A 10,962-nucleotide genomic window follows, 5' to 3' on the forward strand; every position below is an offset into this window, starting at 1 on the left:
TTTGTGTGTTATCAGGGGGCATCTAATAATCAGGTAAGCAGCTATTTTCCAAGAGCAGTTCGTAGCCCTACGAACTGCTTAAAGCCCATTCTTAACACATTAGCTAAGAGTTAAGTTAAGTAACTCTTTAGAGACTACGAACGTTCTTCAGAATAAGGGCCCAAATTGTGATTAAGCGCCAGCGGAGCAATCACTGGTGAATTTCAGAGACTTGGCGCTATAGAAGATGACCTATTATCAAAGTATTGAAAGGTAGCGTAATGATCGTCGCTCGTCATGCCAGCACCTTCGTACGATTCTTCACAAAAGTTCTGGTGTCACCCGGGCCTTCCACAGCACCCACACTTCCACCCCCACCCCCCTGGAATGTTTCGAATCGTTGCTGATATGACTTTTAGCAGTAACCATTACAGTGCACGCTGTATAGTTATGTACATAACACATGCTTGTCGGTAATTGTACCTAATAATTTTGATTTTCGCTTAGGGTGTAAGTGTGGGTTTATGTTTTGTTGGTTTGCTTGTTTGGTGTTAAACGCCGCAGTCGAGCAATATTCGAGCCATATGACTGCCGTCTGTAAATAATCGAGTCTGACCAACAATCCAGTGATCAACATCATGGAGCATGAGCAACAATATGGTTGTATTCTCGTCATAATGTGCTGCTTCCATTTAGAACGTAGACCTTTAACAGTTGAAAACATAATAACGCTGGAAACACTTAAACGTAATAAATCTCACAAAAGTTTTATATCTCTCAGATTGTAATAATATATGTCTGTTTCAGGGCGGTGGGGCGATGGGGTAGCTTCGTGGTTAAAGCGTTTAACTCGTCACGCCGAAGACCCGGGGCCTATTCCCACATGGGTACAATGTGAAGCCGAGTTTGGGTGTCTTCTGCCGCCTTTCCTGAATATTGCTAAAAAGCAGCGTAAAACCCACTCACTCACTCACGACGCGAAAGGTAATCCTAATTCAGCTCGTTCAAAGGGACCAACACTTATATTCATTAAAAGTAATACAGGAAGTTGAAGTTTCATGGTCGTAGGGAGAGACAGGGTCCGAGTTACCCTTTTCTGTATGAGTGAGTGAATTTAGTTTTACGCCGTTTTTAGCAATATTATTTCAGCAATATCACGGCGGGTGACACTGAAATGGCTCTCACACATTGTACCCATGAGGATCTGAAACCCGGGTCTTCAAATGACGAGCGGATGTTTAAACCACTAGGCTAAATTCCACCCACCGCCCCTTTGTCCTATATGATGTAATACAATTGAGACAGTGTGGCTGTGAATCATCACTGTTATGTATTGACAATCCATGACGATATTAATGCCATAAGCATTTACATGTACAATGAAACATGTCTGTTAGACACACAAAAATAAATGATTGAAATTTATCCAGCGAACCTACCGGATCGCAATCGGCAGCATTAGCAGATCAAGCAAACTTTGACGACGAACTTGAACCCAACGCCATCTGTTCCCGCCAAAATGGAAGGCTCGAAGTTTTAGGGTTATCTCCCTTTTATCACTTCCGCCTGACCCGCGGCTGGCCTTCTACAGTGATTTGGGGAAGGCGTCGTTGTCCATGCAACTGCGATGGAAACATCAGTCATTAAAGTGGAAAATGAACTCATTTGCGGCTCTGTACAGAAATTCCGAGATATTTACTGTGCGAAAAGATCTTTTACCGATGATAACAAAACAATCAGAAATACAAAAAGAAACAATAAAAATAATATGAAAAATGGGTGAATATGGTGAGCAAGCGTGGCATGAGGCGTAGTGCACGCGGGTAACATGATCAATAACGCACGCACGCACGCATCACGCACACTCCACACGTGCACACTCACGCATGCACGCACACCATGCACGCAGGAACACTCATGCCTACCTTCCAGTGATGAGATTCAGAGTCTTTGGTGCCGACAGTCAGTGTATTTATTGGCCTCTCCGGATATGATGATCAACATGGAGTCGTATTCTACAACATGAAAAACATTATATCAGAGACTTATAAGTCAACCCCTCGTCATACAAAGGAACAATGCGGCCATAAAAACCCATAATAAACAACACAACGGCTTCTCAGAAAATAAGCCAAACTTTTCTTGCATTTACGTATGACAAAAACTGTATTTTACACCAAGCGTATCCGACAAATCGGCTCCTCGTCGCGCACAACATTTAGATATGTCGTTCAAGATGCTATTCGTCCGTGGCGATCCGCTTAGATTGGTCTCTCAGCAATCCATGCTGAGGCGACAAACGGGATCGGGTGGTCAGGCTTTCGCTGCTGACTCTGGTTGACACATGTCATCGGTTCCCAATTGCGCAGATCGATGCTCATGGATGTTGATCACTGGATTGTCTGGTCCAGATCTGGATTATTTACAGACCGCCGCCATATGGCTGGAATACTGCTGAGTTCTGGGTGTAAACTAAACTCACTTCGCACTCACTCAGAAATCTTTATTATGAAAATATTTTCATTTGGGCAAAATGAGCTTTCCACATTTCCATGGTTTGTGAATGAAAATTTATTTTTATATCCGTTGTGTCTACTTGTGTATCTTTGATGTACACCCGTATACCCGTATTTCGGAAAATAGGGTTTATAGAATATGAAATTAGGTCGGGATACTGTATCTTACCCACAAAGGATTTGACTGTTTGACCGTTTTCCTTGAGGTTGATAGTACATTAAACTTCTATTTTTCTTTACACTCGATGGAAATACTGGAACAGTGTAAAACATTTATCATGTGCAGCCATGCGCGACCTTTAAAAATGGTACCACCTGACTCCATCTGTGATAGCTACCAGCAGATATGATTACCCGCTCTTAAATTACGCATGACAGAGTACATCACCTGAAAGCCTTTGGCTACGGACGGGCATTTCTTTAAAGACTTACACCACACTTCGGATATTATCTGCGTTATAGTGAAGGCTTTAAGTGTCCTGATATATCTGAATGCTTTTTCTGAAGTGGGACGGGCTATATGCAGTTTAAGCTGCACTGCGATGCACGGGTCGTGGGTTGAATCCTCAAATTCACGCTGATCGCAATTACGTAAATGCGGTTTAAATTGGGTTTTGATATTGTGTTTTGAGTGGAATGAGTGAGTGAGTTTGCCTTAACACCGCCTTAAATACCGATTTGACACGTTTACGCATTAAAGACTCACGAGCACAGTGGTACCTGCCCGACTGTGTATGTGGCCAAACGACGTACAATGTTCATGCTGTTGATCAACTTGATTGTCTGGTCCTCGATTATTTTACAGAGGCCGCCATATAGCTGAAATATTGCTAAGTGCGGCGTTAAACAACCAACCTACACAAAACAACGCACAACACGTGCGGTATCAGAAAAATCCAGTTTAGCGATAGCGAGTTTTGTGTTAATGTTGAAACAGAATTTAACTAATTCTGCCTGTGCACAAGAGAAATGAGAAACCACATTAACTTAGCCTTATGCTCCACAGGTGGGATGGGTAATGGCCAACCAAATGTCTCGGTCAAAACATTTCTTTGTCGTTGATTTCCACTACCAGGTGATATGGCGAAGGTGAACAGCAGCCTGGCTCCGACATCGAGCCAGGGGTGGTGGAGACAGCCTGACCCCCAGTCGAGAGGGCGAGGAAACACGGGGCCCAGGTAATCCTGCCTTGTGATGGTGTTTAGAGGCGTTCTGGGGGAAACACGGTAGTAATGTGGACCAGGTATCTCGTGTCGTTGTTACTTCTATACGTAACATACTCTGACGACAATGCTGAGGCTGAGGCAACGAAAACAGCTTATAATAGACATGCAACAAGTGAGTGAGTGAGTGAGTTTAGTTTACACGCCGCACTCCAGCAACATTCCAGCTATATGGCAGCGTCTGTAAATAATTGAGTCTGCACCAGACAATCCTGCAATAAACAGCAGGAGCATCGATCTAGGCAATTGGGAAAACCGATGACATGTGTCAACACAAGTCAGCGAGCCCGACCACCTCGATCCGCCAGTCGCCTTTACAAGCATGGGCTACTGAAGATCAATTCTTCGAGTTATCCGAGGTTCCATATGACAGAAAACGAGTTTTTCCTTGAGACAAGTGTAAGTGAGTAAGTGAGTTTAGTTTTACCCCGCTTTTAGCAATATTCCATCAATAATCAACGGCGGGGAACACCAGAAATGGGCTTCGGCCACATTATACCAATGGGAATCGAACCCGGGTCTTTGGCGTGACGAGCGAACGCTTTAACCTCTAGGCTACCCTTTAATCACAGAAGATGTATGTGGAGGGGAAACCGTAGATTCAAGCCACCGCAAAATGAGTTTTCAATTAGGGATAAGCTTTTCACTTCAGCGAGGGCAACCTAAATTTTGAGAATCCAAAGTTTTCCCACCGGTATCGCGTCAAACAGACAAAGAACATCAGGTGAAGACTTACTGATATGCGACACGAAACATGCTTCATGTATGTTGTCATTCATACCTTCTAAAACCTTCATGTTTGGAAAGTATAATTTAGAATTGTTTTTTGTAATATTTCAAAAAAGTTGTGATATATGTGGAATGTGGAAATATTAGAGAATGAATATTTATCTTTAGGATATTTTGTATTTAACGTGTCGCATATACTAATTTCATGCGCCCGACGAGGGGTCGGAGATTTGACCAGATAGACCGGTGGATTGTTGGATTTTGCCATGCCAGCCAGTTACCCAGTCACAGTCTCTGGCCTCATGAGTGCATATTATCCGCACATCATCCAAATACAACCGACCCTGAATAATTTTATAGAGTATGTTGTTTTAAAGGCTTTGAAACGACATTTTAGAAGTGATACAATATAAGGTCAGCGTTGTTTTTGGATAATAAAAATTGATTAATATTTGACTCACTTTATTTAATCAAAACACGAATGCATCTCCACCACGCGCGCACGCACGCATCCCCCACACAATAATACACACGCACACACGCACAATACATGTACACGTACATTAATATCAACGACCACTCGTGGAAACAACGATACCAAATCAATTAAGTTGTTCTGCCTTAAAAATGCAAATCAAACCCCGCCCGTCCCATTTTCAGCCAATCAGGGATAAACGTTCCACTACTGGGCGTGGTCTTTTTTGGGAGGAAACACTGCTCTAATGTGCAGCTCACTTCTAGTGCAAAAGATAAGCTTGAAAACAAGTGCTGTCATACACAGAATTGTCTGATTCATCAATTTCTAAATCAGACAGATTGTCTTCTTCAAAGCCAGAATCTGAGATTTTCAGCTAGCCAGTCGGGATAGCTTAAACAATATATTACTGGCCTGATTCACAATCAACTAGCATTTGACTAGCGGGCCAGTAGCTATTTTTCGAACGCTGCCAGGCAATACGTGGAATCATATATACTAATCCTGATCGATAAGATTGTGGAAGTTAAAAGTCACGCAATTCTAAAGTGCAGATATTCCTGATTTCCTTGAACGCCAGCAAAACATTACATCTACTATTACATCCCGCACGTGATTGACAAGGTTCATACAAGTAACAATCCCACGAAACATCAGGATACCTGGAGCCGAAATGGCTGCCCATTAAAAAGCTCACACGTGACCTCCGACTCCCATACCGGATGTTGAATCCTGCGCATGCCATATTGCGTTCACACTGGAAGCACATGCCGCTCTGCCATTGCTGCCGATGTTCATGGTTCTGCTCGGTGGCTCTGTGTTCAAAACGTTTGCCCCTCATATTGGACCAATGATGCACCTGGGAAAAATGCACAAAGGATAAGCAAAATACTTTGGTTCACAAGGGCTCGTTATACTTGCTGACTTCTGTGATATTCAGAATATTCTGACGGAGTTCAGACTGCGCTTTATGGAGAATTTTAATTTTGTCAAAATCATCAAACAAACGTTTATTCTTCCTACTTTCATCTTTCTGTTCTAACTTCGTGGAGGCGAAAGTGTGGAGTGAGTTTAGTTTTACACCGCTTTTAGAAATATCCCAGTAATATCCTGGCGGAGGACACCAGAAATGGGCGTCACACATTGTACCTATGAGGAAATCGAACCTGGTTCGACGTGACGCGCGAACGCGAAACCACTAGGGCTACCCCGCCGCCCCAATTCGTGGAGGAAATAATATTGTAGCGAATACGTATGAACCAACGCAGCATTAATGAACAATGGTTACTCAACGGCAGTTTATAGAAGGTTCTTCTAAAAGCAAAATAACATATCTAGTGCCTCCAAGAGCATGAATATTTATCCAGTCGGCCTTCCTAAACAATATACATTGTCCTCATCCCAATAATTTCTATTTGAATTCATGCGAAAAAAGACTTGAAATATGATGTAAAGTTCAAAGCCGACATAATCTCTTCGTTCCTTTTTCATTTCCAGTAAATTATATACTTTCCAGTCTCGAAGTGATTGATGTTGGGGAGTACGAATATAATTCAGAGACGACGTCCGCCTCTGATAGTTATTTTTCCTAATATGGATAAATATATTTGGTTAACTTTAGGTAATTCCTTTTTTCTGGTCTAAAGGATTTTCAAAGCTTTGATTCAGTAAAATGTTCTTTTATAACCCTGTCCCTCATCTTAAGGTAAAAACAATATATTGTCGGCTGCACTATTCAAAATCCAGTCAGCGAACTTGAATCGGAGTGCATTGATGGTGCCAAGTAAGCGTATCCCGTTCCATTGGCGGTACTCGAAACAACCAGTAGTATGTGAATCGACTAATGCTTTTGTTGCATGCACCAGCCAAGTGGAGTGGAGTGGGAGTGAGTATGGTTTTACGCCATTTTTTAGCAACATTCCAGCAATATCACGGCGGAGGACACCAGAAATGGGTTTCACATAATTGGTAAAATCCAACGCGGGGAATCGAACCCGGGCCTTCGTCGTGACGAGCGGATCGCTTTAACCAATTGTGGGCTACTCCCACCGCCCCGCACCAGCCAAGGAATCCATGCTTGTCGTAAGAGGCGACTAACGGATCAGTGGCTTCAGGGCTCGTTGGACTTGGTTGACATTACGTCATCGGGTCTCAAATTGCGCAGATCGATACTCATGCTGCTTGATCACTGATCGACCTTCGTCCAGACTCGATTATTTACAGACCGCCGCCACATGATGTATTATTGGAATATTGCTGAGTGGTGGCAGTAAAACTCACTACCCACTATGCGGAATGTGCGAGTTTACTTCTTTATGCCACTTTTAGCAATATTTCATCGTCAGAAAAGGGGCTACATACACATTGTAACCCACGTGGAATCGAATCCGGATCCTCGAACAACCGAACACTTTTAACCAATTAGGCTACCTGACTGCCCCTATTCTATCCTGAAACACCTGAGCCCAAAACGATGACACACTTACATGTTGCTGGAGTGCGGCGTTAAACAATTAATAAATAAAACAAGGTACACTTACATGTCGTAAGTCCAGATGTTTGCACCCAAAATCACTGGACTCCTGCAGAGCTGAAAGGGATCGTCATGGTGTCCCGTTGATACCTCCAGACACACGTAGGAACTGTCCAGTGACGGCGCTTGTCGCAGGGGATGGGGAGGGCTACTCCAGGAGTAGTGACGCTTCCTGATAGTAATGGCACCTTTGGGAAAGTGCCGAGGGGTTTGTGGAGGGGTTCATCTCGTACACATCAACCGAGAAGTCGCGAAGTCTCCCAGCTGGAAAGTATAGCAGTAAATTAATTTAATGTACATGGTTTTGTTTTGTTTGTATTTTTATTTGTTGCATGACGGCTAGTCTATAAATAATCAAGTGTGGACCAGATAAACCAGTGATCAAACAGCATGACCATTGATCTAAAGAATAAGTGAGTATGGTTTTACGCCGTCTTTAGCAAATATCACGACTGGAGGACGCAAGAAATGGCTTCACACATTGGGACCATGAAGGAATCAAACCTGGGACGAGCAATTTTCGGCAATATGGCGGCAGTCTGTAAATACTTGGTCAGAACCAGATAATCCAATGATTAACATCATGAGCATTGATTACGCAATGGGATACGATGACATGTGTCAACCAAGTCAGTAGGCTGGCTAAAATGATCGATAACTGGAAATATTGTAGGTAGGAAATATTATTAATGAATTAATTGATATGCAAACCGTCATCGAAAATTTATGATACATTAGGTTTTGTGACAGAATTTTGTCTCCCAACATAAAGATTTTGGAGGTTATCTGCTGGTCTGCTTCAGGAAATTTGTTCAGGACGCTCTTTTCTCTAAGACATTTGGCGCATTTTTGATCAAAGTTACGTCTGATTATTTAGTTAATCGATCATCGATCGCTATGATCTCATATCGATAGCTAGCCCAAGTAGTCAGCGAGCCTGACTCACCCGATCCCTCTTTAATCGCCTCTTGAAAGTAAGTCAATGATGCTACCAGGCGTACGTAAATAACAGACGTGAACGACATAGATATAATTTGGACACGGAATCACTCAGCATCTTAATTTTTATGCAGGATTATATCAGTTTCATCCTTCCTTCAGGAACCTTCCATAAAATTATAGTAGTACGCCAATTCGTAAGCCCATGATAAAAAAGTATAGGCCTTTACGGAATGTTCGTAACGTTACGAACGCCTTTGTGGATCGGGACCCTGAGGACTTAATTTTCCATCATACTCACGACAGCAGTCCCCACTCGTGACCTTTGACCCTCGTCACCCATGACCATCGCCCCTTGCAAATCGACTCTGCCACCAGGGTCTTTTCATCAAGGGCAACTCGGGCATGCTCCACGAGAGATGTCGAATCTTGACGTCCATCATTTACCAAACTACCTGCACTGGCTCTCCACTGAAGGTTTTGATGGCTTGCTGCTTTCAGCTAAGTAAATCCTGGGGAACAAACAGGAAATGGGATGTGATTCCAAGAGCCATGTAGTTGAAATACATTTGACTGATAGAAATAATTCCCCTTTATAAGGAGAGCATTCCTGAGATGACTGGCTTCAGCCGGACAGCCATGGAAGTTCCCCGACCAGCGAACATACCCTTATAAGGAAGGGATATTCCTGGAGATGCTATTTGGCTGACAACCATGAAAGTTCTCGATCCTCATGAAAATACCCTTATAAGGAGGTGATATTCCTGGAGATACTATTTTCCTGACAACATGAAAGTTCCTCGGACAAAATGAAAATACCGCTCATAAGGAGAGGCTATTCCTGGAGATGATATTCTGACAACCAGGAAGGTTCTCGGACCATACAGGATTAGGGTGAGCATACAGCCCTCCAACGGTACGATGACATTAAAAGTCAATGCCAGTGACGTCTTTCTTTACCACGCATTTTCACCAGACGTCAAGCGCAAAATAGTGGCATTTATATGAATGGATTCACTGAAATTCAGCAAAGCACGTCATATGGCACTATAAGTCAAATGACTGCTTGGTAGTTTGGCGTCAATACTTCCTTTAATGATAATTCGAACTAAAACGATCGCTGACAATACCATGTATTCGACCACTTTCTATTGTTTGTTTGTTTGTTTTGTGATTTAACGCTGCGTTCAGCAATACAAGCTTACATGTATAAGTGGTCTCACCCAATCGAATCTCGACCCAGACAATCCAGTTATCAACATCATGAGCATCGATCTACGCAACTGGGAGACGATGACGTTGACCATTTTCAACCTTGCATTGCTATTCGCCGCTCCCCGCCAAAGGAGTCATGCTAATTTGCACTTGTGAGGGAGTTTCGGGAACCGCGGTGGCAAAGTGGGTCTGATCGTGTTCCCATACACAAAGAACTTCGCTAAGCACCCCTGGCATATCTCACGATTGCATGAACCCTGATCGTAACCCTTTGAGCATATCTGGGACATGATCAATTCGACAGGTATGAGGAGGAGAGTGCTACTGTCAATAAATACGGAGGTTAGCACCCGGTATTGACCTTTGAATGATGTAAGACACGCAAAATGACGTTTTGAATGTTCATATTCACCAATAAATTCAACATTAAACATTTCCAGGTACATACTCTGTACAGACATGGTTTCCTTGTGGCGAAAATAGGTGTGTTTTGTTTGTTTTTAAATGAGCAATCATTATCATAAAAATCAACATGCGGATTCCAATACTGCCATTTCTATGTCAGTGGATCGGGTTTAAAACCACTTTATGTACGTGCTGGAGTACCATTGCAAAAATACATTGGGCGCTTAATTGCTACAGACGTACCCGCTTCCAGTATCGTAAATATGGGAACACAATCACACATAAACCCGTGAACACTCTGGACTAATTTCACTCTGGCCTTCCGGTCAAGGAAAGTACTTGGCACAGCGATGATATATATGACTTCACCCATGTTCTCACTAAAGCAGACGATCGAACATGATGAATGGAAATTGAAAAGCACGTTAAAAATGCCGTTTGCAGTTTACATGCACCTGTATGGCGCCTGACTCAACCAGTCGACCAAAACCATTAATCGAAACTTCAGGTTATTATTTTACTCTGTAGTCTTCGAGATATTTGAAGCATATTTTCAAAAAGGAAATTCCGACTTTACAGTTCTAAATACGTCAGCCAGTCATTGAATAAGTTCCGATGTCCGGCGCAATTCGACCTACTGCGCCAACCGAACGAGAAACCGTTTTGCGGATATCAGAACAAGATAACTTCTGCCTTTGCGGTGAAGCGGTTGTAACGCAACGGCACATCATCTTCGTACGATATGTAATTCCAAAACGCTTCAATAACCAGTCAACGATCTCCAACCCACCCGATTCTTCAGCCCTGAACCATATTAACATATGCCACCACGCCAATAATGGCCGTCAAAACTTCTACTGGAGAGGCGTGGGGCGGGTGTGGGGTTGGCGGGCAGGGCACAACCATTAGCATGAGCATATGAACATCAATAGTTTAAAGATATTGATG

At 43.0% G+C, this 10,962-nt stretch overlaps 1 long non-coding RNA gene across 1 annotated transcript; it reads right to left on the bottom strand.

The window, feature by feature from the left end:
* Nucleotides 1-529: 529 nt before the first annotated feature.
* On the bottom strand, nt 530-9,693 carry LOC124286767. Its single transcript, XR_006901113.1, has 3 exons — nt 9,634-9,693; nt 8,850-8,854; nt 530-590 (listed from the first exon to the last, which is right to left on the bottom strand). It is a non-coding gene; the product is annotated as an uncharacterized LOC124286767 (long non-coding RNA).
* Between the last annotated feature and the right edge of the window lie 1,269 nt (nt 9,694-10,962).

Source organism: Haliotis rubra, unplaced genomic scaffold (genome assembly GCF_003918875.1).
Source record: "Haliotis rubra isolate DU_JTF1 unplaced genomic scaffold, ASM391887v1 Scf1101, whole genome shotgun sequence".
Classification (NCBI taxonomy): Eukaryota; Metazoa; Mollusca; class Gastropoda; order Lepetellida; family Haliotidae; genus Haliotis; species Haliotis rubra.